The sequence below is a fragment of the Coregonus clupeaformis genome, unplaced genomic scaffold, assembly GCF_020615455.1.
Source record: "Coregonus clupeaformis isolate EN_2021a unplaced genomic scaffold, ASM2061545v1 scaf0098, whole genome shotgun sequence".
NCBI classification, from domain to species: domain Eukaryota; kingdom Metazoa; phylum Chordata; class Actinopteri; order Salmoniformes; family Salmonidae; genus Coregonus; species Coregonus clupeaformis.
This window is the reverse complement of record NW_025533553.1, coordinates 373,753-397,661: the sequence shown is the minus strand read 5'-3', so window position 1 is coordinate 397,661 and position 23,909 is coordinate 373,753. Positions and strand designations below refer to the sequence as shown.

The window sequence follows — 23,909 nt, the reverse complement described above, 5'->3', positions numbered from 1 at the left end:
TTCAGTTAATATACCTAATGCATTATTTTTTAATAATGAAAATGGTTACAGATTATATGTCATTTGGCACAAACACTTTAACGTTACATCATTCTGTAAGGACATTTTATAATTAAAGACTATTCTGAATATTAAAACAAATAAGTATGTCATATGTTTTAAAATGTTATATATGAATGTTATGTTTCCTTTTAACACAACCCTGGAAGATTGTCCATTGTGTGTGTAGTAGGATGTAATAGTCCAAATGGGATCCATGGAAAAGCTCTCATAATATTGAGCGTTGCAAAACACAAATACTAACTAGCCATTCCATTTGTCAAGCTAACTCTGAGAAATACTTAGCCGTAGAATTACATATAGAATATGAATTATAGGATCTCTATGTATTTAGCTGCAAGATATTGTCCAAGCTTGTATAATTTATTAGATGATTACTTGATCAATACTTTAGCACATCATGAGCGGAAACAATAGTCTAAGAGCTAGGCCCTCAGATCCGGTTCTGCCACTTGTCATCTTTACTTGTGCCGTCGTAAGGTGAGGCTGAATGCACCAATTTGTAAGTCGCTCTGGATAAGAGCGTCTGCTAAATGACGTAAATGTTAATGTGAAAAAGAAGGCTGAGGAAGGACATCATGTTTCTTGTTTTTCAGATCCTAGTCTCGTCTCACTTGATTTTTCTTAGGTACTAATGCTGCATTTATAACAAAGTGAGAAGGTGGTGTTTACCACATACAACGGAAAAATCCACTTGAACGCCCCTCCATCTGGTAATTACAAGTGGGAAACTCGTCTGCTATCCCTGAGCTCTGACTTCTCCCACATGCTGACCTCTGACGTCACCTACTATGGAAATTACAACAACAAAACATTATTTATGAAAAGCAATCTATTCATATGTTTTTTAAACACTATCATTTCTTTACAAGCATGATAGTTGTACTTTTAGTTATGGTTGACACTAGGTTGTTAGCCATTAGCCAATCTGCGTTTCTCAACCAGTTCAGAGCATGTAAATGCATCCATCCAATTGGTATTTACGACTTCACAACTGGTAATTACCACCTTCCCACTTGGTTATAAACGCAGCATAAAAGCAAGTAAATAAGAAACCTCTTTGTTCCATGGCATGAGGCCTTAGAATGTAAAGATATCTAACCCCTTCAGATCTAGGGAGGAGGGGCTATTGGTCGATTTGGATGTCAAGGGACAGAACAACTACACAGATTATCCATTTTATTGACCAGATCCTCTAGTAGCCGCTCTAACAATGAAAGTAAACGTCTTTAAAAATGGAGGCAGTCGGGAGGAGGCAAGATCAGGTGGGACCATTCTAGCCAATGAGAGAGCATATACTCGCGTGACAACAGCCACAACAGTGCCCACTAGTTACCACAGCCACAAAGTCAACATTCATGAAAACTAAAATGTGCTTTTTATTTTAGGGTAGGGTTAGGCATGAGGTTAACAGTGTGATTAAGGTTAGGGTTAAGTTTAAAATCACATTTTAAGAAGATACATTGTGGAAATAGGCGAGGTGTATGACTTTGTGGCTGTGGTGACTAGTGACGACCAGGCACAACTCCGATATAAAGTGTTTTTTCTCAAAGTTGCCGGGATGTCACGTGTCCTAGATATATCAGTACACTCTAAACAACCAAATCAATACGAAACATATATTCGATCAAATAAGACACACATAGAAAATAGGCCATTACATTTTTTGTTAACCAAATTAGACACTCTCATTGACCTCCATACAAAAACTCCTGGCTTGGTGAGCGAAAAAGAAACGACAAAACGGCACCTGCTGGAGAAAACAGATTTCAGGCCCAATTATCGCTCTCGCTTCGCCTCTTCCTCTCTGGTAGCTAGCCAATGGACCTGTCCCAGAATGCATCAGTTGTGAATATATTATAACATGAAATACTGATGGTTTGCTGTACTTTATAGGAAATTCACAAACATTTTAGTTTTTTTCATGTTGAGTAATTTAGATTATATGTTTTTTACTGTTCGTTGAATGCAATTATACAAGAAAAGTTGGACTTTGTTTCCAAACCCGTTTCTAAAAAACTATGAGCATTCCTCTAATACTTTTGGAACGTTTACAAACATTGATCCTTCGGTTCATTCATGTGATGATCGGGAGCGGCATGGTTTGTCTGTGACAGGTGTGACCTCATTGTTACGCAATGCACCTCAACCGTCTGATCATGAACCGGGGTTTCCATTTATTTGTTAAGTAATTCAATACAAGGGGCGTTATTGGCATGGGGAACATATGTGTACATTGCCAAATTGTATTGGTCACATACTCATATTTGGTAGATGTTATCGTTGGTGTAGCGAAATGCTTGTGTTCCTAACTCCAACAGCGCAATAGTATCTAATAATTCACAACAATACACATACACAAATTATTAGGAGGAGCAATGTTGGAGTGGCATTGACAAAAATACAGTAGAATAGAATACAGTATACACATATGAGATGAGTAAAGCAGTGTGTAAACATTTTTAAAGTGACTTGTGTTCCATTATTAAAGTGGCCAGTGATTCCATGTCTATGTATATAGGGCAGCAGCCTCTAAGGTGCAGGGTTGAGTAACTGGGTGGTAGCCGGCTAGTGATGGCTATTTAACAGTCTGATGGCCTTGAGATAGAAGCTGTTTTTCAGTCTCTCGGTCCCAGCTTTGATGCACCTGTACTGACCTCACCTTCTGGATGATAGTGGGGTGAATAGGCCGTGGCTTGGGTGGTTGATGACCTTGATGATATTTTTGGCCTTCCTGTGACATCGGGTGCTGTAGGTGTCCTGGAGGGCAGGCAGTGTGCCACCGGTGATGTGTTGGGCAGACCGCACCACCCTCTGGCAGTGCAGTTGCCGTACCAGGTGGTGATACAGCCCGAAAGGATGCTCTCTATAAAAGTTCCTGAGGGTTTTAGGGGCCAAGCGGAAATTTGTGTCATCTGCAAACTTGATGATTGAGTTGGAGGAGTGCGTGGCCACGCAATCATGGGTGAACAGGGAGTACAGGAGGGGGCTGAGCACGCACCCTTGTCGGACCCCTGTGATGAGGATCAGCGAAGTGGAGGTGTTGTTTCCTACCTTCACCACCTGGGGCGGCCCGTCAGAAAGTCCAGGACCCAGTTGCACAGAGCGGGGTTCAGACCCAGGGCCCCGAGCTTAATAATGAGCTTGGAGGGTACTATGGTGTTGAAGGCTGAGCTATAGTCAATGAACAGCATTCTGACGTCCAGATGGGATAGCGATTGCACCGCGTCGGTGGCACTGTGTTATCCTAAAAGCGGGCGAAGAAGGTGTTTAGCTTATCTGGGAGCAAGACGTCAATTTGGTGTTTGTCCCATTTTGAGAATTCTTGGTTGGTGAGCGGACCCCAGACCTCACAACCATAAAAGGCAATGGGTTCTATAAGTGATTCAAGTATTTGTAGCCAGATCCTAATTGGTATGTCACATTTTATGTTCCTTTTGATGGCATAGAAGGCCCTTCTTGCCTTGTCTCTCAGATTGTACACAGCTTTGTGGAAGTTACCTGTGGCACTGATGTTTAGGCCGAGGTATGTATCGTTTTTTGTGTGCTCTAGGGCAACGGTGTCTAGATGGTATTTGAATTTGTGGTCCTGGCAACTGGACCTTTTTGGAACACCATTATTTTTGGCCGGGTGCTGCAGACTGTTCTAATGCCCTTGCCAATTCGTTGATATATATGTTGAAGAGGGTGGGGCTTAAGCTGCATCCCTGTCTCACCCCACGGCCCTGTGGAAAGAAATGTGTGTGTTTTTTGCAAATTTTAACTGTGTTGTTTGTGTACATGGATTTATAATGTTGAATGTTTTCCCCCCAACACCACTTTCCATCAATTTGTTTAGAAGACCCTCATTCCAAATTGAGTCAAAAGATTTTTGAAGTCAACAACGCATGAGAAGACTTTGCCAATTAGGGTGTGCAGAGTGAATACATAGTCATTTTTTTACCTCTATATTTTCACCGTTATTTAACTAGGCAATTCAGTTAAGAACAAATTCTTAGTTACAATGACGGCCTACCCTGGGCCAATTGTGCACCGCCGTATGGGACTCCCAATCACGGCCGGATTGTGATACAGCCTGGAATTGAACCAGAGTCTATAGTGACGCCTCTAGCACTGAGATGCAGAGCCTTAGACCACTGCGCCACTCAGGAGTCTGTTCTATGGTAATTTGGAAAAAAGCCAATTTGACATTTGCTTAGGTCATTGTTTTCACTGAGGAAATGTACAAGTCTGCTGTTAATGATAATGCAGACGATTTTCCCAAGGTTGCACATCCCATGGTAGTTATTGGGGTCAAATTTGTCCACATCTTTGTGGATTGGGGTGATCAGTTCTTGGATCTAAATATTGGGGAAGATGCCAGAGCTTAGGATAATGTTAACCTCTTAAGGTTTGGACCCTTTTTTCAATTTTCGCCTAAAATGACCCAAATGTAACTGCCTGTATCTCAGGACCTGAAGCAAGGATATGCATATTCTTGATACCATTTGAAAGGAAACACTATGAAATTTGTGGAAATGTGAAATAAATGTGGGAGAATATAACACATTAGATCTGGTAAAAGATAATACAAACAAAAAAAGGTTAGGGTTAAGTTTAAAATCACATTTTATGAAGATACATTGTGGAAATACATTTACATTTACATTTACGTCATTTAGCAGACTCTCTTATCCAGAGCGACTTACAAATTGGTGCATTCACCCTATAACCAGTGGGCTAACCACTTTACAATTATTATTATTTATTTAATTTATTTTTTAAGGGGGGGGGGGGGTAGAAGGATTACTTTATCCTATCCCAGGTATTCCTTAAAGAGGTGGGGTTTCAAATGTCTCCGGAAGGTGGTGAGTGACTCCGCTGTCCTGGCGTCGTGAGGGAGCTTGTTCCACCATTGGGGTGCCAGAGCAGCGAACAGTTTTGACTGGGCTGAGCGGGAACTACGCTTCCGCAGAGGAAGGGGAGCCAGCATGCCAGAGGTGGATGAACGCAATGCCCTCGTTTGGGTGTAGGGACTGATCAGAGCCTGAAGGTACGGAGGTGCCGTTCCCCTCACAGCTCCATAGGCAAGCACCATGGTCTTGTAACAGATGCGAGCTTCAACTGGAAGCCAGTGGAGTGTGCGGAGGAGCGGGGTGACGTGAGAGAACTTGGGAAGGTTGAACACCAGACGGGCTGCGGCATTCTGGATGAGTTGTAGGGGTTTAATGGCACAGGCAGGGAGCCCAGCCAACAAATCAAATCAAATCAAATCAAATTTTATTGGTCACATGCGCCGAATACAACAGGTGCAGACATTACAGTGAAATGCTTACTTACAGCCCTTAACCAACAGTGCATTTATTTTAAACAAAAAAAAAGTAAGAATAAAACAACAACAAAAAAGTGTTGAGAAAAAAAGAGCAGAAGTAAAATAAAGTGACAGTAGGGAGGCTATATATACAGTAAAATAAAGTGACAGTAGGGAGGCTATATATACAGGGGGGTACCGTTGCATAGTCAATGTGCGGGGGCACCGGCTAGTTGAGGTAGTTGAGGTAATATGTACATGTGGGTAGAGTTAAAGTGACTATGCATAAATACTTAACAGAGTAGCAGCAGCGTAAAAAGGATGGGGTGGGGGGCAGTGCAAATAGTCCGGGTAGCCATGATTAGCTGTTCAGGAGTCTTATGGCTTGGGGGTAGAAGCTGTTGAGAAGTCTTTTGGACCTAGACTTGGCACTCCGGTACCGCTTGCCGTGCGGTAGCAGAGAGAACAGTCTATGACTAGGGTGGCTGGAGTCTTTGACAATTTTGAGGGCCTTCCTCTGACACCGCCTGGTATAGAGGTCCTGGATGGCAGGGAGCTTTGCCCCAGTGATGTACTGGGCCGTACGCACTACCCTCTGTAGTGCCTTGCGGTCAGAGGCCAAGCAGTTGCCATACCAGGCGGTGATGCAACCAGTCAGGATGCTCTCGATGGTGCAGCTGTAGAATTTTTTGAGGATCTGAGGACCCATGCCAAATCTTTTAGTCTCCTGAGGGGGAATAGGCTTTGTCGTGCCCTCTTCACGACTGTCTTGGTGTGTTTGGACCATGATAGTTCGTTGGTGATGTGGACACCAAGGAACTTGAAGCTCTCAACCTGTTCCACTACAGCCCCGTCGATGAGAATGGGGGCGTGCTCAGTCCTCTTTTTTTCCCTGTAGTCCACAATCATCTCCTTTGTCTTGGTCACGTTGAGGGAGAGGTTGTTGTCCTGGCACCACACGGCCAGATCTCTGACCTCCTCCCTATAGGCTGTCTCATCGTTGTCGGTGATCAGGCCTACCACTGTTGTGTCGTCGGCAAACTTAATGATGGTGTTGGAGTCGTGCCTGGCCATGCAGTCATGGGTGAACAGAGAGTACAGGAGGGGACTGAGCACGCACCCCTGAGGGGCCCCCGTGTTGAGGATCAGTGTGGCAGATGTGTTGTTACCTACCCCTTACCACCTGGGGGCGGCCCGTCAGGAAGTCCAGGATCCAGTTGCAGAGGGAGGTGTTTAGTCCCAGGATCCTTAGCTTAGTGATGAGCTTAGAGGGCACTATGGTGTTGAATGCTGAGCTGTAGTCAATGAATAGCATTCTCACGTAGGTGTTCCTCTTGTCCAGGTGGGAAAGGGCAGTGTGGAGTGCGATAGAGATTGCATCATCTGTGGATCTGTTGGGGCGGTATGCAAATTGGAGTGGGTCTAGGGTTTCTGGGATTATGCTGTTGATGTGAGCCATGACCAGTCTTTCAAAGCACTTCATGGCTACAGACGTCAGTGCTACGGGTCGGTAGTCATTTAGGCAGGTTATCTTAGAGTTCTTGGGCACGGGGACTATGGTGGTCTGCTTGAAACATGTTGGTATTACAGACTCAGTCAGGGACATGTTGAAAATGTCAGTGAAGACACTTGCCAGTTGGTCAGCACATGCTCGGAGTACACGTCCTGGTAATCCGTCTGGCCCTGCGGCCTTGTGAATGTTGACCTGCTTAAAAGTCTTACTCACATCGGCTACGGAGAGCGTGATCACATAGTCGTCCGGAACAGCTGGTGCTCTCATGCATGCTTCAGTGTTGCTTGCCTCGAAGCGAGCATAGAAGTGGTTTAGCTTCGTCTGGTAGGCTTGTGTCACTGGGCAGCTCGCGGATGTGCTTCCCTTTGTAGTCTGTAATAGTTTTCAAGCCCTGCCACATCCGACGAGCGTCAGAGCCAGTGTAGTATGATTCAATCTTAGACCTGTATTGACTCTTTGCCTGTTTGATGGTTCGTCGGAGGTCATAGCGGGATTTCTTATAAGCGTCCGGGTTAGAGTCCCGTTCCTTGAAAGCGGCAGCTCTACCCTTTAGCTCAGTGCGGATGTTTCCTGTAATCCATGGCTTCTGGTTGGGGTATGTACGTACGGTCACTGTGGGGACGACATCATCGATGCACTTATTGATGAAGCCAGTGACTGATGTGGTGTACTCCTCAATGCTGTCTGAAGAATGCTGCCGGAACATGTTCCAGTCTGTGCTAGCAAAACAGTCCTGTAGCTTAGCATCTGCGTCATCTGACCACTTTTTTATTAGCCGAATCACTGGTGCTTCCTGCTTCAGTTTTTGCTTATAAGCAGGAATCAGGAGGATAGAGTTATGGTCAGATTTGCCAAATGGAGGGCGAGGGAGAGCTTTGTATGCGTCTCTGTGTGTGGAGTAAAGGTGGTCTAGAGTTTTTTCCCCTCTGGTTGCACATTTAACATGCTGGTAGAAATGAGGTAGAACGGATTTAAGTTTCCCTGCATTAAAGTCCCCGGCTACTAGGAGCGCTGCATCTGGATGAGCGTTTTCCTGTTGATTAATGGCCTTGTACAACTCATTCAGTGCAATCTTAATGCCAGCATTGGTTTGTGGTGGTAGATAGACAGCTATGAAAATATAGATGAAAACTCTCTTGGTAAATAGTGTGGTCTACAGCTTATCATAAGATACTCTACCTCAGGCGAGCAAAACCTCGAGACTTCCTTAGTATTTGATTTTGTGCACCAGCTGTTGTTTACAAATATACAGAGACCGCCACCCCTCGTCTTTCCGGAGTCTGCCGTTCTGTCCTGCCGATGTAGCGTATAGCCTGCTAGCTGAATGTTGTCATTGTTGTCGTTCAGCCACGACTCCGTGAAACATAAGATATTACAGTTTTTAATGTCCCGTTGGTAGGATAACCGTAATCTTAAATCGTCAATTTTATTCTCAAAAGATTGAACATTGGCTAATAGGATTGATGGGAGAGGCAGTTTACTCGTTCGCCGTCGGATCCTTACAAGGCACCCGGATCTGCGTCCACGATATCTCCGTCTCTTCCTCACGCGAATGACGGGGATCTGGGCCTTGTTGGGTGTCTGTAGAATATCCTTCGCGAACGCCTCGTTGAAGAAAAAGTCTTCGTCCAACGCGAGGTGAGTAATCGCTGTCCTGATATCCAGAAGCTCTCTTTGGTTATAAGCGACGATGGCAGAAACATTATGTACAAAATAAATTACAAATAACGCGGAAAAACACACATAGTAGTACAATTGGTTAGAGGGCTGTAAAACGGCAGCCATCTTCTTCCGGCGCTGTTTGTCATTGTCATTGTACTGCAACTCGCAACAGCGAGTTGCAGTAATCCAGACGGGAGATGACAAGTGCCTGGATTAGGACCTGTGCCGCTTCCTGTGTAAGGCAGGGTCGTACTCTCCGAATGTTGTAGAGCATGAACCTGCAGGATCGGGTCACCGCCTTGATGTTAGCGGAGAACGACAGGGTATTGTCCAGGGTCACGCCAAGGCTCTTCGCACTTTGGGAGGAGGACACAACGGAGTTGTCAACCGTGATGGCGAGATCATGGAACGGGCAGTCCTTCCCCGGGAGGAAGAGCAGCTCCGTCTTGCCAAGGTTCAGCTTGAGGTGGTGATCCGTCATCCATACTGATATGTCTGCCAGACATGCAGAGATGCGATTCGCCACCTGGTTATCAGAAGGGGGAAAGGAGAAGATTAGTTGTGTATCGTCAGCGTAGCAATGATAGGAGAGGCCATGTGAGGATATGACAGAGCCAAGTGACTTGGTGTATAGCGAGAATAGGAGAGGGCCTAGAACTGAGCCCTGGGGGACACCAGTGGTGAGAGCACGTGGTGCGGAGACAGCTTCTCGCCACGCCACTTGGTAGGAGCGACCGGTCAGGTAGGACGCAATCCAAGAGTGAGCCGCGCCGGAGATGCCCAGCTCGGAGAGGGTGGAGAGGAGGATCTGATGGTTCACAGTATCAAAGGCAGCAGACAGGTCTAGAAGGACAAGAGCAGAGGAGAGAGAGTTAGCTTTAGCTGGCGAGGTGTATGACTTTGTGGCTGTGGTGACTAGTGACGACCAGGCACAACTCCGATATAAAGTGTTTTTTCTCAAAGTTGCCGGGGATGTCACGTGTCCTAGATATATCAGTACACTCTAAACAACCAAATCAATACGAAACATATATTCGATCAAATAAGACACACATAGAAAATAGGCCATTACATTTTTTGTTAACCAAATTAGACACTCTCATTGACCTCCATACAAAAACTCCTGGCTTGGTGAGCGAAAAAGAAACGACAAAACGGCACCTGCTGGAGAAAACAGATTTCAGGCCCAATTATCGCTCTCGCTTCGCCTCTTCCTCTCTGGTAGCTAGCCAATGGACCTGTCCCAGAATGCATCAGTTGTGAATATATTATAACATGAAATACTGATGGTTTGCTGTACTTTATAGGAAATTCACAAACATTTTAGTTTTTTTCATGTTGAGTAATTTAGATTATATGTTTTTTACTGTTCGTTGAATGCAATTATACAAGAAAAGTTGGACTTTGTTTCCAAACCCGTTTCTAAAAAACCATGAGCATTCCTCTAATACTTTTGGAACGTTTACAAACATTGATCCTTCGGTTCATTCGTGTGATGATCGGGAGCGGCATGGTTTGTCTGTGACAGGTGTGACCTCATTGTTACGCAATGCACCTCAACCGTCTGATCATGAACCGGGGTTTCCATTTATTTGTTAAGTAATTCAGTACAAGGGGCGTTATTGGCATGGGGAACATATGTGTACATTGCCAAATTGTATTGGTCACATACTCATATTTGGTAGATGTTATCGTTGGTGTAGCGAAATGCTTGTGTTCCTAACTCCAACAGCGCAATAGTATCTAATAATTCACAACAATACACATACACAAATTATTAGGAGGAGCAATGTTGGAGTGGCATTGACAAAAATACAGTAGAATAGAATACAGTATACACATATGAGATGAGTAAAGCAGTGTGTAAACATTTTTAAAGTGACTTGTGTTCCATTATTAAAGTGGCCAGTGATTCCATGTCTATGTATATAGGGCAGCAGCCTCTAAGGTGCAGGGTTGAGTAACTGGGTGGTAGCCGGCTAGTGATGGCTATTTAACAGTCTGATGGCCTTGAGATAGAAGCTGTTTTTCAGTCTCTCGGTCCCAGCTTTGATGCACCTGTACTGACCTCACCTTCTGGATGATAGTGGGGTGAACAGGCCGTGGCTTGGGTGGTTGATGACCTTGATGATATTTTTGGCCTTCCTGTGACATCGGGTGCTGTAGGTGTCCTGGAGGGCAGGCAGTGTGCCACCGGTGATGTGTTGGGCAGACCGCACCACCCTCTGGCAGTGCAGTTGCCGTACCAGGTGGTGATACAGCCCGAAAGGATGCTCTCAATTGTGCATCTATAAAAGTTCCTGAGGGTTTTAGGGGCCAAGCGGAAATTTGTGTCGTCTGCAAACTTGATGATTGAGTTGGAGGAGTGCGTGGCCACGCAATCATGGGTGAACAGGGAGTACAGGAGGGGGCTGAGCACGCACCCTTGTGGGACCCCTGTGATGAGGATCAGCGAAGTGGAGGTGTTGTTTCCTACCTTCACCACCTGGGGGCGGCCCGTCAGAAAGTCCAGGACCCAGTTGCACAGAGCGGGGTTCAGACCCAGGGCCCCGAGCTTAATAATGAGCTTGGAGGGTACTATGGTGTTGAAGGCTGAGCTATAGTCAATGAACAGCATTCTGACGTCCAGATGGGATAGCGATTGCACCGCGTCGGTGGCACTGTGTTATCCTCAAAGCGGGCGAAGAAGGTGTTTAGCTTATCTGGGAGCCGTCAATTTGGTGTTTGTCCCATTTTGAGAATTCTTGGTTGGTGAGCGGACCCCAGACCTCACAACCATAAAAGGCAATGGGTTCTATAAGTGATTCAAGTATTTGTAGCCAGATCCTAATTGGTATGTCACATTTTATGTTCCTTTTGATGGCATAGAAGGCCCTTCTTGCCTTGTCTCTCAGATTGTACACAGCTTTGTGGAAGTTACCTGTGGCGCTGATGTTTAGGCCGAGGTATGTATCGTTTTTTGTGTGCTCTAGGGCAACGGTGTCTAGATGGTATTTGAATTTGTGGTCCTGGCAACTGGACCTTTTTTGGAACACCATTATTTTTGGCCGGGTGCTGCAGACTGTTCTAATGCCCTTGCCAATTCGTTGATATATATGTTGAAGAGGGTGGGGCTTAAGCTGCATCCCTGTCTCACCCTTACGGCCCTGTGGAAAGAAATGTGTGTGTTTTTTGCAAATTTTAACTGTGTTGTTTGTGTACATGGATTTATAATGTTGAATGTTTTCCCCCCAACACCACTTTCCATCAATTTGTTTAGAAGACCCTCATTCCAAATTGAGTCAAAAGTTCTTTGAAGTCAACAACGCATGAGAAGACTTTGCCAATTAGGGTGTGCAGAGTGAATACATAGTCATTTTTTTACCTCTATATTTTCACCGTTATTTAACTAGGCAATTCAGTTAAGAACAAATTCTTATTTACAATGACGGCCTACCCTGGATGACTCTGGGCCAATTGTGCACCGCCGTATGGGACTCCCAATCACGGCCGGATTGTGATACAGCCTGGAATTGAACCAGGGTCTATAGTGACGCCTCTAGCACTGAGATGCAGAGCCTTAGACCACTGCGCCACTCAGGAGTCTGTTCTATGGTAATTTGGAAAAAAGCCAATTTGACATTTGCTTAGGTCATTGTTTTCACTGAGGAAATGTACAAGTCTGCTGTTAATGATAATGCAGACGATTTTCCCAAGGTTGCACATCCCATGGTAGTTATTGGGGTCAAATTTGTCCACATCTTTGTGGATTGGGGTGATCAGTTCTTGGATCTAAATATTGGGGAAGATGCCAGAGCTGAGGATAATGTTAACCTCTTAAGGTTTGGACCCTTTTTTTCAATTTTCGCCTAAAATGACCCAAATGTAACTGCCTGTATCTCAGGACCTGAAGCAAGGATATGCATATTCTTGATACCATTTGAAAGGAAACACTATGAAATTTGTGGAAATGTGAAATAAATGTGGGAGAATATAACACATTAGATCTGGTAAAAGATAATACAAACAAAAAAGGTTAGGGTTAAGTTTAAAATCACATTTTATGAAGATACATTGTGGAAATACATTTACATTTACATTTACGTCATTTAGCAGACTCTCTTATCCAGAGCGACTTACAAATTGGTGCATTCACCCTATAACCAGTGGGATAACCACTTTACAATTATTATTATTTATTTTATTAATTTTTTAAGGGGGGGTAGAAGGATTAATTTATCCTATCCCAGGTATTCCTTAAAGAGGTGGGGTTTCAAATGTCTCCGGAAGGTGGTGAGTGACTCCGCTGTCCTGGCGTCGTGAGGGAGCTTGTTCCACCATTGGGGTGCCAGAGCAGCGAACAGTTTTGACTGGGCTGAGCGGGAACTATGCTTCCGCAGAGGAAGGGGAGCCAGCAGGCCAGAGGTGGATGAACGCAATGCCCTCGTTTGGGTGTAGGGACTGATCAGAGCCTGAAGGTACGGAGGTGCCGTTCCCCTCACAGCTCCATAGGCAAGCACCATGGTCTTGTAACAGATGCGAGCTTCAACTGGAAGCCAGTGGAGTGTGCGGAGGAGCGGGGTGACGTGAGAGAACTTGGGAAGGTTGAACACCAGACGGGCTGCGGCATTCTGGATGAGTTGTAGGGGTTTAATGGCACAGGCAGGGAGCCCAGCCAACAGCGAGTTGCAGTAATCCAGACGGGAGATGACAAGTGCCTGGATTAGGACCTGTGCCGCTTCCTGTGTAAGGCAGGGTCGTACTCTCCGAATGTTGTAGAGCATGAACCTGCAGGATCGGGTCACCGCCTTGATGTTAGCGGAGAACGACAGGGTATTGTCCAGGGTCACGCCAAGGCTCTTCGCACTTTGGGAGGAGGACACAACGGAGTTGTCAACCGTGATGGCGAGATCATGGAACGGGCAGTCCTTCCCCGGGAGGAAGAGCAGCTCCGTCTTGCCAAGGTTCAGCTTGAGGTGGTGATCCGTCATCCATACTGATATGTCTGCCAGACATGCAGAGATGCGATTCGCCACCTGGTTATCAGAAGGGGGAAAGGAGAAGATTAGTTGTGTATCGTCAGCGTAGCAATGATAGGAGAGGCCATGTGAGGATATGACAGAGCCAAGTGACTTGGTGTATAGCGAGAATAGGAGAGGGCCTAGAACTGAGCCCTGGGGGACACCAGTGGTGAGAGCACGTGGTGCGGAGACAGCTTCTCGCCACGCCACTTGGTAGGAGCGACCGGTCAGGTAGGGACGCAATCCAAGAGTGAGCCGCGCCGGAGATGCCCAGCTCGGAGAGGGTGGAGAGGAGGATCTGATGGTTCACAGTATCAAAGGCAGCAGACAGGTCTAGAAGGACAAGAGCAGAGGAGAGAGAGTTAGCTTTAGCTGGCGAGGTGTATGACTTTGTGGCTGTGGTGACTAGTGACGACCAGGCACAACTCCGATATAAAATGTTTTTTTCTCAAAGTTGCCGGGATGTCACGTGTCCTAGATATATCAGTACACTCTAAACAACCAAATCAATACGAAACATATATTCGATCAAATAAGACACACATAGAAAATAGGCCATTACATTTTTTGTTAACCAAATTAGACACTCTCATTGACCTCCATACAAAAACTCCTGGCTTGGTGAGCGAAAAAGAAACGACAAAACGGCACCTGCTGGAGAAAACAGATTTCAGGCCCAATTATCGCTCTCGCTTCGCCTCTTCCTCTCTGGTAGCTAGCCAATGGACCTGTCCCAGAATGCATCAGTTGTGAATATATTATAACATGAAATACTGATGGTTTGCTGTACTTTATAGGAAATTCACAAACATTTTAGTTTTTTTCATGTTGAGTAATTTAGATTATATGTTTTTTACTGTTCGTTGAATGCAATTATACAAGAAAAGTTGGACTTTGTTTCCAAACCCGTTTCTAAAAAACTATGAGCATTCCTCTAATACTTTTGGAACGTTTTCAAACATTGATCCTTCGGTTCATTCATGTGATGATCGGGAGCGGCATGGTTTGTCTGTGACAGGTGTGACCTCATTGTTACGCAATGCACCTCAACCGTCTGATCATGAACCGGGGTTTCCATTTATTTGTTAAGTAATTCAATACAAGGGGCGTTATTGGCATGGGGAACATATGTGTACATTGCCAAATTGTATTGGTCACATACTCATATTTGGTAGATGTTATCGTTGGTGTAGCGAAATGCTTGTGTTCCTAACTCCAACAGCGCAATAGTATCTAATAATTCACAACAATACACATACACAAATTATTAGGAGGAGCAATGTTGGAGTGGCATTGACAAAAATACAGTAGAATAGAATACAGTATACACATATGAGATGAGTAAAGCAGTGTGTAAACATTTTTAAAGTGACTTGTGTTCCATTATTAAAGTGGCCAGTGATTCCATGTCTATGTATATAGGGCAGCAGCCTCTAAGGTGCAGGGTTGAGTAACTGGGTGGTAGCCGGCTAGTGATGGCTATTTAACAGTCTGATGGCCTTGAGATAGAAGCTGTTTTTCAGTCTCTCGGTCCCAGCTTTGATGCACCTGTACTGACCTCACCTTCTGGATGATAGTGGGGTGAATAGGCCGTGGCTTGGGTGGTTGATGACCTTGATGATATTTTTGGCCTTCCTGTGACATCGGGTGCTGTAGGTGTCCTGGAGGGCAGGCAGTGTGCCACCGGTGATGTGTTGGGCAGACCGCACCACCCTCTGGCAGTGCAGTTGCCGTACCAGGTGGTGATACAGCCCGAAAGGATGCTCTCTATAAAAGTTCCTGAGGGTTTTAGGGGCCAAGCGGAAATTTGTGTCATCTGCAAACTTGATGATTGAGTTGGAGGAGTGCGTGGCCACGCAATCATGGGTGAACAGGGAGTACAGGAGGGGGCTGAGCACGCACCCTTGTCGGACCCCTGTGATGAGGATCAGCGAAGTGGAGGTGTTGTTTCCTACCTTCACCACCTGGGGCGGCCCGTCAGAAAGTCCAGGACCCAGTTGCACAGAGCGGGGTTCAGACCCAGGGCCCCGAGCTTAATAATGAGCTTGGAGGGTACTATGGTGTTGAAGGCTGAGCTATAGTCAATGAACAGCATTCTGACGTCCAGATGGGATAGCGATTGCACCGCGTCGGTGGCACTGTGTTATCCTAAAAGCGGGCGAAGAAGGTGTTTAGCTTATCTGGGAGCAAGACGTCAATTTGGTGTTTGTCCCATTTTGAGAATTCTTGGTTGGTGAGTGGACCCCAGACCTCACAACCATAAAAGGCAATGGGTTCTATAAGTGATTCAAGTATTTGTAGCCAGATCCTAATTGGTATGTCACATTTTATGTTCCTTTTGATGGCATAGAAGGCCCTTCTTGCCTTGTCTCTCAGATTGTACACAGCTTTGTGGAAGTTACCTGTGGCACTGATGTTTAGGCCGAGGTATGTATCGTTTTTTGTGTGCTCTAGGGCAACGGTGTCTAGATGGTATTTGAATTTGTGGTCCTGGCAACTGGACCTTTTTTGGAACACCATTATTTTTGGCCGGGTGCTGCAGACTGTTCTAATGCCCTTGCCAATTCGTTGATATATATGTTGAAGAGGGTGGGGCTTAAGCTGCATCCCTGTCTCACCCCACGGCCCTGTGGAAAGAAATGTGTGTGTTTTTTGCAAATTTTAACTGTGTTGTTTGTGTACATGGATTTATAATGTTGAATGTTTTCCCCCAACACCACTTTCCATCAATTTGTTTAGAAGACCCTCATTCCAAATTGAGTCAAAAGATTTTGAAGTCAACAACGCATGAGAAGACTTTGCCAATTAGGGTGTGCAGAGTGAATACATAGTCATTTTTTTACCTCTATATTTTCACCGTTATTTAACTAGGCAATTCAGTTAAGAACAAATTCTTAGTTACAATGACGGCCTACCCTGGGCCAATTGTGCACCGCCGTATGGGACTCCCAATCACGGCCGGATTGTGATACAGCCTGGAATTGAACCAGAGTCTATAGTGACGCCTCTAGCACTGAGATGCAGAGCCTTAGACCACTGCGCCACTCAGGAGTCTGTTCTATGGTAATTTGGAAAAAAGCCAATTTGACATTTGCTTAGGTCATTGTTTTCACTGAGGAAATGTACAAGTCTGCTGTTAATGATAATGCAGACGATTTTCCCAAGGTTGCACATCCCATGGTAGTTATTGGGGTCAAATTTGTCCACATCTTTGTGGATTGGGGTGATCAGTTCTTGGATCTAAATATTGGGGAAGATGCCAGAGCTGAGGATAATGTTAACCTCTTAAGGTTTGGACCCTTTTTTCAATTTTCGCCTAAAATGACCCAAATGTAACTGCCTGTATCTCAGGACCTGAAGCAAGGATATGCATATTCTTGATACCATTTGAAAGGAAACACTATGAAATTTGTGGAAATGTGAAATAAATGTGGGAGAATATAACACATTAGATCTGGTAAAAGATAATACAAACAAAAAAAGGTTAGGGTTAAGTTTAAAATCACATTTTATGAAGATACATTGTGGAAATACATTTACATTTACATTTACGTCATTTAGCAGACTCTCTTATCCAGAGCGACTTACAAATTGGTGCATTCACCCTATAACCAGTGGGCTAACCACTTTACAATTATTATTATTTATTTAATTAATTTTTTAAGGGGGGGTAGAAGGATTACTTTATCCTATCCCAGGTATTCCTTAAAGAGGTGGGGTTTCAAATGTCTCCGGAAGGTGGTGAGTGACTCCGCTGTCCTGGTGTCGTGAGGGAGCTTGTTCCACCATTGGGGTGCCAGAGCAGCGAACAGTTTTGACTGGGCTGAGCGGGAACTACGCTTCCGCAGAGGAAGGGGAGCCAGCATGCCAGAGGTGGATGAACGCAATGCCCTCGTTTGGGTGTAGGGACTGATCAGAGCCTGAAGGTACGGAGGTGCCGTTCCCCTCACAGCTCCATAGGCAAGCACCATGGTCTTGTAACAGATGCGAGCTTCAACTGGAAGCCAGTGGAGTGTGCGGAGGAGCGGGGTGACGTGAGAGAACTTGGGAAGGTTGAACACCAGACGGGCTGCGGCATTCTGGATGAGTTGTAGGGGTTTAATGGCACAGGCAGGGAGCCCAGCCAACAAATCAAATCAAATCAAATCAAATTTTATTGGTCACATGCGCCGAATACAACAGGTGCAGACATTACAGTGAAATGCTTACTTACAGCCCTTAACCAACAGTGCATTTATTTTAAACAAAAAAAAAGTAAGAATAAAACAACAACAAAAAAAGTGTTGAGAAAAAAAGAGCAGAAGTAAAATAAAGTGACAGTAGGGAGGCTATATATACAGTAAAATAAAGTGACAGTAGGGAGGCTATATATACAGGGGGGTACCGTTGCATAGTCAATGTGCGGGGGGCACCGGCTAGTTGAGGTAGTTGAGGTAATATGTACATGTGGGTAGAGTTAAAGTGACTATGCATAAATACTTAACAGAGTAGCAGCAGCGTAAAAAGGATGGGGTGGGGGGCAGTGCAAATAGTCCGGGTAGCCATGATTAGCTGTTCAGGAGTCTTATGGCTTGGGGGTAGAAGCTGTTGAGAAGTCTTTTGGACCTAGACTTGGCACTCCGGTACCGCTTGCCGTGCGGTAGCAGAGAGAACAGTCTATGACTAGGGTGGCTGGAGTCTTTGACAATTTTGAGGGCCTTCCTCTGACACCGCCTGGTATAGAGGTCCTGGATGGCAGGGAGCTTTGCCCCAGTGATGTACTGGGCCGTACGCACTACCCTCTGTAGTGCCTTGCGGTCAGAGGCCAAGCAGTTGCCATACCAGGCGGTGATGCAACCAGTCAGGATGCTCTCGATGGTGCAGCTGTAGAATTTTTTGAGGATCTGAGGACCCATGCCAAATCTTTTTAGTCTCCTGAGGGGGAATAGGCTTTGTCGTGCCCTCTTCACGACTGTCTTGGTGTGTTTGGACCATGATAGTTCGTTGGTGATGTGGACACCAAGGAACTTGAAGCTCTCAACCTGTTCCACTACAGCCCCGTCGATGAGAATGGGGGCGTGCTCAGTCCTCTTTTTTTTCCCTGTAGTCCACAATCATCTCCTTTGTCTTGGTCACGTTGAGGGAGAGGTTGTTGTCCTGGCACCACACGGCCAGATCTCTGACCTCCTCCCTATAGGCTGTCTCATCGTTGTCGGTGATCAGGCCTACCACTGTTGTGTCGTCGGCAAACTTAATGATGGTGTTGGAGTCGTGCCTGGCCATGCAGTCATGGGTGAACAGAGAGTACAGGAGGGGACTGAGCACGCACCCCTGAGGGGCCCCCGTGTTGAGGATCAGTGTGGCAGATGTGTTGTTACCTACCCTTACCACCTGGGGGCGGCCCGTCAGGAAGTCCAGGATCCAGTTGCAGAGGGAGGTGTTTAGTCCCAGGATCCTTAGCTTAGTGATGAGCTTAGAGGGCACTATGGTGTTGAATGCTGAGCTGTAGTCAATGAATAGCATTCTCACGTAGGTGTTCCTCTTGTCCAGGTGGGAAAGGGCAGTGTGGAGTGCGATAGAGATTGCATCATCTGTGGATCTGTTGGGGCGGTATGCAAATTGGAGTGGGTCTAGGGTTTCTGGGATTATGCTGTTGATGTGAGCCATGACCAGTCTTTCAAAGCACTTCATGGCTACAGACGTCAGTGCTACGGGTCGGGTAGTCATTTAGGCAGGTTATCTTAGAGTTCTTGGGCACGGGGACTATGGTGGTCTGCTTGAAACATGTTGGTATTACAGACTCAGTCAGGGACATGTTGAAAATGTCAGTGAAGACACTTGCCAGTTGGTCAGCACATGCTCGGAGTACACGTCCTGGTAATCCGTCTGGCCCTGCGGCCTTGTGAATGTTGACCTGCTTAAAAGTCTTACTCACATCGGCTACGGAGAGCGTGATCACATAGTCGTCCGGAACAGCTGGTGCTCTCATGCATGCTTCAGTGTTGCTTGCCTCGAAGCGAGCATAGAAGTGGTTTAGCTCGTCTGGTAGGCTTGTGTCACTGGGCAGCTCGCGGATGTGCTTCCCTTTGTAGTCTGTAATAGTTTTCAAGCCCTGCCACATCCGACGAGCGTCAGAGCCAGTGTAGTATGATTCAATCTTAGACCTGTATTGACTCTTTGCCTGTTTGATGGTTCGTCGGAGGTCATAGCGGGATTTCTTATAAGCGTCCGGGTTAGAGTCCCGTTCCTTGAAAGCGGCAGCTCTACCCTTTAGCTCAGTGCGGATGTTTCCTGTAATCCATGGCTTCTGGTTGGGGGTATGTACGTACGGTCACTGTGGGGACGACATCATCGATGCACTTATTGATGAAGCCAGTGACTGATGTGGTGTACTCCTCAATGCTGTCTGAAGAATGCTGCCGGAACATGTTCCAGTCTGTGCTAGCAAAACAGTCCTGTAGCTTAGCATCTGCGTCATCTGACCACTTTTTTATTAGCCGAATCACTGGTGCTTCCTGCTTCAGTTTTTGCTTATAAGCAGGAATCAGGAGGATAGAGTTATGGTCAGATTTGCCAAATGGAGGGCGAGGGAGAGCTTTGTATGCGTCTCTGTGTGTGGAGTAAAGGTGGTCTAGAGTTTTTTCCCCTCTGGTTGCACATTTAACATGCTGGTAGAAATGAGGTAGAACGGATTTAAGTTTCCCTGCATTAAAGTCCCCGGCTACTAGGAGCGCTGCATCTGGATGAGCGTTTTCCTGTTGATTAATGGCCTTGTACAACTCATTCAGTGCAATCTTAATGCCAGCATTGGTTTGTGGTGGTAGATAGACAGCTATGAAAAATATAGATGAAAACTCTCTTGGTAAATAGTGTGGTCTACAGCTTATCATAAGATACTCTACCTCAGGCGAGCAAAACCTCGAGACTTCCTTAGTATTTGATTTTGTGCACCAGCTGTTGTTTACAAATATACAGAGACCGCCACCCCTCGTCTTTCCGGAGTCTGCCGTTCTGTCCTGCCGATGTAGCGTATAGCCTGCTAGCTGAATGTTGTCATTGTTGTCGTTCAGCCACGACTCCGTGAAACATAAGATATTACAGTTTTTAATGTCCCGTTGGTAGGATAACCGTAATCTTAAATCGTCAATTTTATTCTCAAAAGATTGAACATTGGCTAATAGGATTGATGGGAGAGGCAGTTTACTCGTTACGCCGTCGGATCCTTACAAGGCACCCGGATCTGCGTCCACGATATCTCCGTCTCTTCCTCACGCGAATGACGGGGATCTGGGCCTTGTTGGGTGTCTGTAGAATATCCTTCGCGAACGCCTCGTTGAAGAAAAGTCTTCGTCCAACGCGAGGTGAGTAATCGCTGTCCTGATATCCAGAAGCTCTCTTTGGTTATAAGCGTACGATGGCAGAAACATTATGTACAAAATAAATTACAAATAACGCGGAAAAACACACATAGTAGTACAATTGGTTAGAGGGCTGTAAAACGGCAGCCATCTTCTTCCGGCGCTGTTTGTCATTGTCATTGTACTGCAACTCGCAACAGCGAGTTGCAGTAATCCAGACGGGAGATGACAAGTGCCTGGATTAGGACCTGTGCCGCTTCCTGTGTAAGGCAGGGTCGTACTCTCCGAATGTTGTAGAGCATGAACCTGCAGGATCGGGTCACCGCCTTGATGTTAGCGGAGAACGACAGGGTATTGTCCAGGGTCACGCCAAGGCTCTTCGCACTTTGGGAGGAGGACACAACGGAGTTGTCAACCGTGATGGCGAGATCATGGAACGGGCAGTCCTTCCCCGGGAGGAAGAGCAGCTCCGTCTTGCCAAGGTTCAGCTTGAGGTGGTGATCCGTCATCCATACTGATATGTCTGCCAGACATGCAGAGATGCGATTCGCCACCTGGTTATCAGAAGGGGGGAAAGGAGAAGATTAGTTGTGTATCGTCAGCGTAGCAATGATAGGAGAGGCCATGTGAGGATATGACAGAGCCAAGTGACTTGGTGTATAGCGAGAATAGGAGAGGGCCTAGAACTGAGCCCTGGGGGACACCAGTGGTGAGAGCACGTGGTGCGGAGACAGCTTCTCGCCACGCCACTTGGTAGGAGCGACCGGTCAGGTAGGACGCAATCCAAGAGTGAGCCGCGCCGGAGATGCCCAGCTCGGAGAGGGTGGAGAGGAGGATCTGATGGTTCACAGTATCAAAGGCAGCAGACAGGTCTAGAAGGACAAGAGCAGAGGAGAGAGAGTTAGCTTTAGCTGGCGAGGTGTATGACTTTGTGGCTGTGGTGACTAGTGACGACCAGGCACAACTCCGATATAAAGTGTTTTTTCTCAAAGTTGCCGGGATGTCACGTGTCCTAGATATATCAGTACACTCTAAACAACCAAATCAATACGAAACATATATTCGATCAAATAAGACACACATAGAAAATAGGCCATTACATTTTTTGTTAACCAAATTAGACACTCTCATTGACCTCCATACAAAAACTCCTGGCTTGGTGAGCGAAAAAGAAACGACAAAACGGCACCTGCTGGAGAAAACAGATTTCAGGCCCAATTATCGCTCTCGCTTCGCCTCTTCCTCTCTGGTAGCTAGCCAATGGACCTGTCCCAGAATGCATCAGTTGTGAATATATTATAACATGAAATACTGATGGTTTGCTGTACTTTATAGGAAATTCACAAACATTTTAGTTTTTTTCATGTTGAGTAATTTAGATTATATGTTTTTTACTGTTCGTTGAATGCAATTATACAAGAAAAGTTGGACTTTGTTTCCAAACCCGTTTCTAAAAAACCATGAGCATTCCTCTAATACTTTTGGAACGTTTACAAACATTGATCCTTCGGTTCATTCGTGTGATGATCGGGAGCGGCATGGTTTGTCTGTGACAGGTGTGACCTCATTGTTACGCAATGCACCTCAACCGTCTGATCATGAACCGGGGTTTCCATTTATTTGTTAAGTAATTCAGTACAAGGGGCGTTATTGGCATGGGGAACATATGTGTACATTGCCAAATTGTATTGGTCACATACTCATATTTGGTAGATGTTATCGTTGGTGTAGCGAAATGCTTGTGTTCCTAACTCCAACAGCGCAATAGTATCTAATAATTCACAACAATACACATACACAAATTATTAGGAGGAGCAATGTTGGAGTGGCATTGACAAAAATACAGTAGAATAGAATACAGTATACACATATGAGATGAGTAAAGCAGTGTGTAAACATTTTTAAAGTGACTTGTGTTCCATTATTAAAGTGGCCAGTGATTCCATGTCTATGTATATAGGGCAGCAGCCTCTAAGGTGCAGGGTTGAGTAACTGGGTGGTAGCCGGCTAGTGATGGCTATTTAACAGTCTGATGGCCTTGAGATAGAAGCTGTTTTTCAGTCTCTCGGTCCCAGCTTTGATGCACCTGTACTGACCTCACCTTCTGGATGATAGTGGGGTGAACAGGCCGTGGCTTGGGTGGTTGATGACCTTGATGATATTTTTGGCCTTCCTGTGACATCGGGTGCTGTAGGTGTCCTGGAGGGCAGGCAGTGTGCCACCGGTGATGTGTTGGGCAGACCGCACCACCCTCTGGCAGTGCAGTTGCCGTACCAGGTGGTGATACAGCCCGAAAGGATGCTCTCAATTGTGCATCTATAAAAGTTCCTGAGGGTTTTAGGGGCCAAGCGGAAATTTGTGTCGTCTGCAAACTTGATGATTGAGTTGGAGGAGTGCGTGGCCACGCAATCATGGGTGAACAGGGAGTACAGGAGGGGGCTGAGCACGCACCCTTGTGGGACCCCTGTGATGAGGATCAGCGAAGTGGAGGTGTTGTTTCCTACCTTCACCACCTGGGGCGGCCCGTCAGAAAGTCCAGGACCCAGTTGCACAGAGCGGGGTTCAGACCCAGGGCCCCGAGCTTAATAATGAGCTTGGAGGGTACTATGGTGTTGAAGGCTGAGCTATAGTCAATGAACAGCATTCTGACGTCCAGATGGGATAGCGATTGCACCGCGTCGGTGGCACTGTGTTATCCTCAAAGCGGGCGAAGAAGGTGTTTAGCTTATCTGGGAGCCGTCAATTTGGTGTTTGTCCCATTTTGAGAATTCTTGGTTGGTGAGCGGACCCCAGACCTCACAACCATAAAAGGCAATGGGTTCTATAAGTGATTCAAGTATTTGTAGCCAGATCCTAATTGGTATGTCACATTTTATGTTCCTTTTGATGGCATAGAAGGCCCTTCTTGCCTTGTCTCTCAGATTGTACACAGCTTTGTGGAAGTTACCTGTGGCGCTGATGTTTAGGCCGAGGTATGTATCGTTTTTTGTGTGCTCTAGGGCAACGGTGTCTAGATGGTATTTGAATTTGTGGTCCTGGCAACTGGA

The 23,909-nt window shown here is 45.9% G+C and overlaps 4 non-coding genes across 4 annotated transcripts; all 4 read left to right on the top strand.

The window, feature by feature from the left end:
- Positions 1-2,123: 2,123 nt before the first annotated feature.
- Positions 2,124-2,219, top strand: LOC121585256. The gene has a single exon (XR_006003833.1). It is a non-coding gene; the product is annotated as a small nucleolar RNA U13 (small nucleolar RNA).
- A 7,780-nt stretch (positions 2,220-9,999) lies between these two features.
- Positions 10,000-10,095, top strand: LOC121585254. The gene has a single exon (XR_006003832.2). It is a non-coding gene; the product is annotated as a small nucleolar RNA U13 (small nucleolar RNA).
- Positions 10,096-14,489: 4,394 nt separating this feature from the next.
- On the top strand, positions 14,490-14,585 carry LOC121585252. Its single transcript, XR_006003830.2, has one exon. It is a non-coding gene; the product is annotated as a small nucleolar RNA U13 (small nucleolar RNA).
- Positions 14,586-22,364: 7,779 nt separating this feature from the next.
- LOC123483376 lies at positions 22,365-22,460 on the top strand. The gene has a single exon (XR_006658216.1). It is a non-coding gene; the product is annotated as a small nucleolar RNA U13 (small nucleolar RNA).
- The last annotated feature ends 1,449 nt before the right edge of the window (positions 22,461-23,909 follow it).